The sequence below is a fragment of the Ziziphus jujuba genome, chromosome 1 (genome assembly GCF_031755915.1).
Source record: "Ziziphus jujuba cultivar Dongzao chromosome 1, ASM3175591v1".
Taxonomy (NCBI): Eukaryota; Viridiplantae; Streptophyta; class Magnoliopsida; order Rosales; family Rhamnaceae; genus Ziziphus; species Ziziphus jujuba.
Genome location: NC_083379.1, coordinates 24,821,853 through 24,829,136, shown reverse-complemented (window position 1 = coordinate 24,829,136; position 7,284 = coordinate 24,821,853). Strand labels below are relative to the sequence as shown.

Below are 7,284 nucleotides of genomic sequence, written 5' to 3'. Positions count from 1 at the left end.
TATCAGTTCATATATGGTGCGGACAGTCCTCATGCGTACCACAGTATTGGTGACGGTTTTTCATAGTATTCGTGACGATTTTCTAAGAAACCGTCGTTAATACTATGAAAAATCGTCACTAATATTGCGGTCCTCATGTGGACCGTCCTCACCATAGAATTTTCGTATATATATATATATATATGTATATTAATAATAACAATAATGATTATTTTTGCTGTTGATCCTTCATTAATTTTCGGCTGCCTTTTTCACATTAGCTAGCCCTGATTTTTTTTTTCCGGCAATTTTATCCTAAAAGTCAATTTCCTTTTCGGTACAAAGTGCAAATTGAATATAGTTTAGAGGACATTACAAGCAATAAACACTAAAAAAGAAAAAAGAAAAAAAATATTTTTAGAAGTAAGTATTCTTTTTAAAAAATATAATCTTTATTAATAGTTATTTAAAAATTTAAAATATATTTATTTTATAGAAAAATATAAAGGAACAAAATCAAAAAAAAAAATGAGCAAGTACTAAACTTATAGAAAATTATGAAGGAACAAAATCAAAACAAAATGAGCAAGTACTAAACTATTTTTAATATTTCTTTTAAAAAATAGATAAAAATTTTAAAATCTAAATAATTTTTTATTTAAAACTTTTTTCTCAAAACCCTTTGTCAATCACTAATTTTATTTTTTACTTCATTCATTTATTTATTGCAACACATTTATTTTTCATTTCAAAAAAATTACAACATTTCTAAATTTTTTTTTCTCGATTGTATTAATTTATTTTTGTTAAAAAATTCTCAAAGATTTAATATTCAGTTCAATTTTTAATAACTTTGAGATTTGTAAAAGTTGCAATGATTTTTAGAGGTTTAAATTTAAATTATTTTTGAAAAAAAATCTTTCAAAAAATCTGTTATTATTTTTTCATAATTTTTATAAAACAAATTTAGTTTCTTATATTTTTAAACAATTATTAATTAAAGATTAGTTTCTGTTAAAAATCATTCAAAAAGTATTTATTTTTCACTTTTTTAGTGCTTATTGCAGTACCGCTCCTAAACTTCATTGATTTTCACTTTGGTCCCTCTTATTTGAGGGATTTTTAGAAATGGCAATTTATCCCGATCAACCCGATCGCCGTGGTGCACCGTCCCTAATGGGACAGTTTTTTTCTGAAAAATTGAGATAGCGGGGTGGGCTCGGGCATAGGTTTAAAAACTGAATCGGGGACGGGCCGGGGATGGGGAATAAAAGCCTCAACTTGAACCCGGCCCGATATATATTTATTTATTTATTATTTTTAATAATTTCATTGTATTATTCTTTATGTATAAATAAAAATATTTATTATTCTTTCTCTGGTTGTGATAAATAATTTCATGAATAGCGATAAAAATATTTAATGAAATTATAAAAATATTTATATTTAATGAAATTATAAACATTTTATAACAAATATCTAATTACTTTCAGATATATTTTTACTATCAACATTGACCGTTGACATCATTTTGATATATTTTATTGTATTTTAATTACTTTATTTATATTTTATTCATAAAAAAATTTATACAAATTTTTCAAAAAAAATTATATTAATTATTAAAAAAAAAAGGGAAAAACCGATCCGTTCCGTCCTCGATTGAGAAATTCTCATCTCCGTTCCGTCCCTAAAGAAATGCGAAAAATCGCAAAGATGGGATGAAAAATTCCCCGCAAAAATGGAGATAAAATTTTAAAAACCGATTTCAATTCCATCCTATTGACATAATGCAAAATGGATTTTAAGGATTAATAGTGAAAAAGAAATTAGCTTTTAGGTAGTAAAAATGCCAAAGAAAAAGTCAGGGATAAATGTGTAAAACACACTAAAATTTAGGGGCTAACCTTGTAAATTACCGTAATAATCTAAAAGGATGACTGGAAGGGAAAAACCAAACATTTCAGCTATGTTGGGACCCAGAACCTCCCCCAGCAAGCCAAACAAATATGTTCAAAAGAATAATAATTACCCTAATAGTAATACTAATAATATGTTCACAAATGGGAGTATTTTATTATTTCCTTTCAATATTCGACATCTCGTGATTCATTGGGACTCGATCGGATATGCATTTGCATTTTTGTCTTTACAGCAGAATAGCGTCTGCTGTATCTTTAATCAAGTGGAAAGCATAGGCAGTTGCCCTTAGCTTTTGTTACTCACGTTCGAAACTTTCTTGGATTCTTGAATATTAAATATTTAAGTCGGACTCTGTTTTTTTTGGTAAATATACATCATGGTTAGACTTCTTCTTTCTTCGTTTTTTTTCTTTTGCTGGTGCGGCTCGAACCTAGCTAGACATGTGACTTCGTACATGTGTCAACTTAATTTTGGATCATGTAAATGTTGGGCTTTATAAACAAGAATCGTATTGGGACATTTTGTGTTTTTGAAATGGGTTCTCAATTTGTGGGTTCATATTTTAGAATTGTATTGAAGTAATTTAGCCCTGGGCTTTAAATATTTATACCTCTTATTTCGTAAACTTGTTTTTTCGATTTTTTTTTAAATATTTCTAAAATACCCTTATATCAAAATTTCTTTTCTTCGCCCGGCTTTTCTCTTCTCCTTCATCACCCTTCCTGCAAACTGGCTCATGTCTCCTCAAAATTAAATAAAAGGGTTTACTTCCTCTTTCTTTCTGTTTTTTCTTTCTTTTCTTCGCCCGGCTTTTTTCTGCTCCTTCATCACCCTTCCCGCAAAGCTGGCTCATCTCTTCTCATTCATCAAGCTTTCTTCACTGACTTGCCCTTTTGCCAAACAGCCCCGTTTCGTCTCTCTGATCACCAAAATTCCATACCAACTCATTCAATTTGATGGTTCGGAATTCGGAATTAGGGATTCAATTTTGTTCTTGTGGGTCTTCATTTCGTTTGCGAATTGTACTTTGAAATGCCATGGCAATGCCGTGAATCGTTTGGAAAGCTAAGAGCTTGGTATGTGGGTTTCGACAGGCGGAGCAAAAAATTGAAGAAGGATGTTCACACTTTTCTTCAGCTGAGCTTCCATATTGTGAAAAAGGAGGACGTGGGTTTGTATAGGAAGCGCGTGGTTGGTGCTGCATGGTGGAAGCATATGCCCAAGCTTGCTGTTTCGCTTGGCCTCTGATAAAATGCCAGGTCTGTTTGCTTCGTCCTTCCTTTGCTTTTTTTTTTTTTTTTTTTTTTTTTTAAATTTTGTGGAGTGGGGCTGAAGGTAAAATCAGCCAGCTTATGCCCGATCATTGAAGCCTTTAAAATCAAAGTTTGGGAAAATATTTCAGTCAATCTTCAGATATATATTTTTCCGACTTTTTTTTTTTACCAAAAAAAAAAAAAAAACCATCTAAGGAAAAAGACAGAGCAGACACACCTTCATTCCGAAAACATACCTGGATGGAAATAATCTCTAGCTCTTTCTTTCTTTTTTTTCTTTTTTCTTTTTTTTTTCCCACTTGTCTTATGTGTCTTTTTTACTAATCCGGGGAGGCAATTTTCGTTTTCTCTTTTTTTTTTTTTTTTTTAATTATTTTTTTAGTCCTACCTTAGCTTGTCCCTCTCTTTCTCTATTAACCACTTTAGGTTTCTTTTCTTTCCTTTTTTTTGTTTTTTTTTTTATTTTTATTTTTATTTTTTGGTTTTATGCTTTTTGATTCTCTATATTCTTATTTTCCATAATCAACAACGTATAAATCAATTCAAAACACGTATCAGTGAAATAGTGCATTTTCTTTATATACACATGTCATATTGTGCTTAATCGCTCTGTTTTCTCTTCTCCTTCAAATTGTACGATAGGTTCTTGAGAAATTAGGACTGTTATTGGGTGAAGCTCTGCCTTTGCACGGTGCAATTATGTCTGATGTGTTGCTAAAGTATATAAGAAAGAAACAACTAGTAGAGAAACTTTTATTTTTCCTTTTTGTTTATTATTATTATTATTTTTTGTTTAAATTCTGCTTTATTCAGCAAACGAAATGGGAAAATGGACTAAGAAATAAAGAGTATGCTTATGTTGAATGTTATATTATTTGGAGGATATTTATATTAATATGCTGAAAATTGGTAAGATTCTCATCTGTTTTTGTTTCTTTGTCTTCATAAGTTCAATTGCTGTTTAGGTTTGAGTGATTTGTGTCAATAATTAATTATAAAATTTTAAATTGGATACAGCAAACCTGGTAATGTTGCGGAGTTGTTGGAGAGAGTTTCTCAAAGTATAAAAGTGAAACGTTGCAGTGAGGCACTTGATGAGCTCAATACAGCTAGAGAGGCTGATCCAAAACTTTCAGAAGCAGATTATCATGGTGCATCAATTCTTCGTCAGTTATGCAGGTTCTTCTATGTTATTAGGACTTCTTTACTTACAAGAATATGTCTTTGAAAGTTATCTTCCCAAAGAAACAGAACCATTTTGGCTTGCATAAAATTGTTGATTTGTAGTCAATCTTTAGTTTTGACTTATGAGAAAATGTCCACCTATTAATCCAAGGGTGTCTTCTGAGTGTTTCAAATTAGAAAAGTAGCATATGTGAGGCATGAAGCTATACAACTTATGACATGTTCTCTTTTTTATTGCATTATGGCATAGTACCTTTTATGATATTATTTTATTTGCAATTCAAGCTAGCTCTTTCTCCTTGTCCTCTGCCATGTGACCTTATGAATTAGCTTCTGCAAGTGCTTCCATATTGTGATTGAGTAATTTAAATTTATCTGTAGTGTACAATCCTCTTGTTTTCTCCCTTGGCTGTGTCAGTTAACCGCAAAATAATGATCAGCTAACTAAAATTGCTGGTTTTGGTACCATTTCAAAGTCAACTCAAAACATTACCTTCTGCATGTTAGTAGAAAATATTTGTGGACACAACAGAATCTATTGACCACACACCTTCTACATGTTAGTAAAAAATATTTGTGCTTCCATATTGATGTTCCACTTTACAGAACTGTATGCAAAGTTTGTTTTATTAATCATGTGTACCTACCTCCTAGGTTTTTGCATCTTGCTTTATATCTGTTGTTAGCTGTTGGTCTTAGTTAATTTAAGATAGTAAAACCCTGCCAATTCTACAAGTTATGCATATTCGGGAAGCACTACTAAGAGCTGCTAAAGCTTTGAAGATGACCAAACGCAAAGACTAGTATAAGATCTTGGGAGTTTCAAAGACTACATCTATTTCTGAGATTACGCGGGCATATAAGAAGCTGGTTTTTCAGTGGCATCCAGAAAAGAATGTAGATAACAGAGAAGAAGCTGAGACCCAATTCAGGGAAATTGCTGCTGCATATGAGGTCTGAATATCCCGCAACTTTTCTCTTCAATCTTCAATCTTCGTTAGCTTTTGATCTTCAAATCCATTGAAATTCTTCAATTCTTTCTATTTATTTATTTATTTATTTTTATGAGACAACCATGTAGTTGCTTGATGTGTTTTTCTATCCCTTACATCATGGGGGCATTCAACTTTAAATTGTGCAGTTGAATTTAATTTCCTGCACTAATTTTTAGTTAACTGTTTGGGTGTGCTAGAAAAAGCAAAATTGTTGGAAGACAAAATTGTAATCTCTAATACTATGTTATGATCCTTTACAGGTTCTTAGTGATGAAAAAAAATGCACTAGATACGATAGAGGAGAAGACCTTGAAGATATGGGTAGGGGTGGCAGTGGTGGTGGTGGTTTTAACGCTTTTGGTGGTGGGGGACAGCAGTTCATGTTTACATTTGATGGAGGCTTTCCTGGTGGATTTGGAGGTGGAGGCTTTCCAGGAGGTGGCTTTGAATTCTATTTTTGATCTTGAGATTAGTTCACAAACAAAAAACTAGAAGTGCAATCCTTTTTTAGGAGTAGTAACGACCAATGTGACTAACTGCTAATTATGTGTATGGCCAACCAAGGGACTTTCTTTGCTATCACAAAGAAATATTGTAACCCTCCAGAGATTTTTTATGCAGAATATGGATCTCTGGATCTCGTTGACAATCTACAACTCCCTTTGTAGAGGATAAGAATAATGCAACAAAAAGAACAGTTTGTAATTTTTTCTAGTTGCATACTATATCTACCTTGTATGATACAAAATTGTATTCGAATTTTATTAATGTTTCCAATGTGTTTTTGTCATGCATCTTTTAATTTGGAATCAATGAGTATGTCATCATTAAATATTTTTTAGTCACTGTGTTGTCGGTAGTATTTATATTTATATCCTATATACATATATTTGTCTAAATATTTATATTTATATTTTAGCCTTTTCACAATATATGGTATATTTGATGGTTTGCCATCAACAAAAAAAAAAAAATATATATATATATATAATGGTATGGCAAGAACTATTATGTAGGTGGGTTCAATTTAATGGGATTCTCAACTTAGGGGTTCCATGAAATAGATTGATTTTTGACCATTTATATTTGTAGAGGAAATTAATTGTGAAGCTATATAAAATAATAAAAGAACAAATGGTTTTATCCACTTTTTTTTTTTTTTACTATTGATATTTACCCTAATTAATTTCTATATCTCTCCCATCTACCACATTCAATTTCATCCTCTCGATCTTCTTTTGTATATCTCTTTCCTTGGTTACATTGCTTTCAGTGTCCCTTCATACAAACCCACCATTCCACAAAACATCTACTTTTTTCACTTTGCTTGGCATTTTGTTTGCCAACTAGTTGATAACAAAAAAAAACTCTAAAAAGCTTTATTATGGAGCCTATAAACTTCAGCTTTGTGTAATTAAATTGTATATTTGTGCAGTAGAGTAAATAAAGATTGTTATGTATATATAAATATATATATTTTCCTGATATTGTTTGCATATATTTTTCATGTTTTGATTCTATGTATAATTGCAACTTCTATGATTCTTTTTTTTTTTTTTTAATCATTGTTGAAATTGTATCCCTTTTGACTATTGTTAGGTTATAATTTCATCCTGTATCATAAACTTAATATCTTAATCTACTTTATTCACTATGTTTGTCAGGTGTTATTAGCTATTTTATTAGCGGTCAATACGCTAACATTTTAACATATTTCTTTAGCATTTTCCTACGCGCATTATTGAAAATGCATTCGTAATTTTTCTTTTATTTTGCTTCACGATGATAATTAATCATTCCACCTAAGATCTAGTAGAGCAAATATTTAAAGTCTTACAGCCCCACCAATTAATTGAAGCTTGTGACAAGAAGAGAATTATTCTGTTTTCAATTGGTAACCCTTTTGTGATCAATGTCACAATTTTCTG

The 7,284-nt window shown here is 30.9% G+C and overlaps 1 long non-coding RNA gene across 3 annotated transcripts; it reads left to right on the top strand.

Annotated features, from left to right (window-relative positions):
• Positions 1-2,444: 2,444 nt before the first annotated feature.
• LOC107434104 (uncharacterized) lies at positions 2,445-6,146 on the top strand. Of its 3 annotated transcripts, none has more exons than XR_007238875.2 (4): positions 2,445-2,898; positions 2,997-3,161; positions 4,194-5,315; positions 5,617-6,146. It is a non-coding gene; the product is annotated as an uncharacterized LOC107434104 (long non-coding RNA). The 3 variants fall into 3 exon arrangements; XR_007238874.2 differs by having other exon boundaries at positions 2,482-3,161; positions 4,194-4,355; positions 5,098-5,315; XR_003053478.3 differs by having other exon boundaries at positions 2,445-3,161.
• The last annotated feature ends 1,138 nt before the right edge of the window (positions 6,147-7,284 follow it).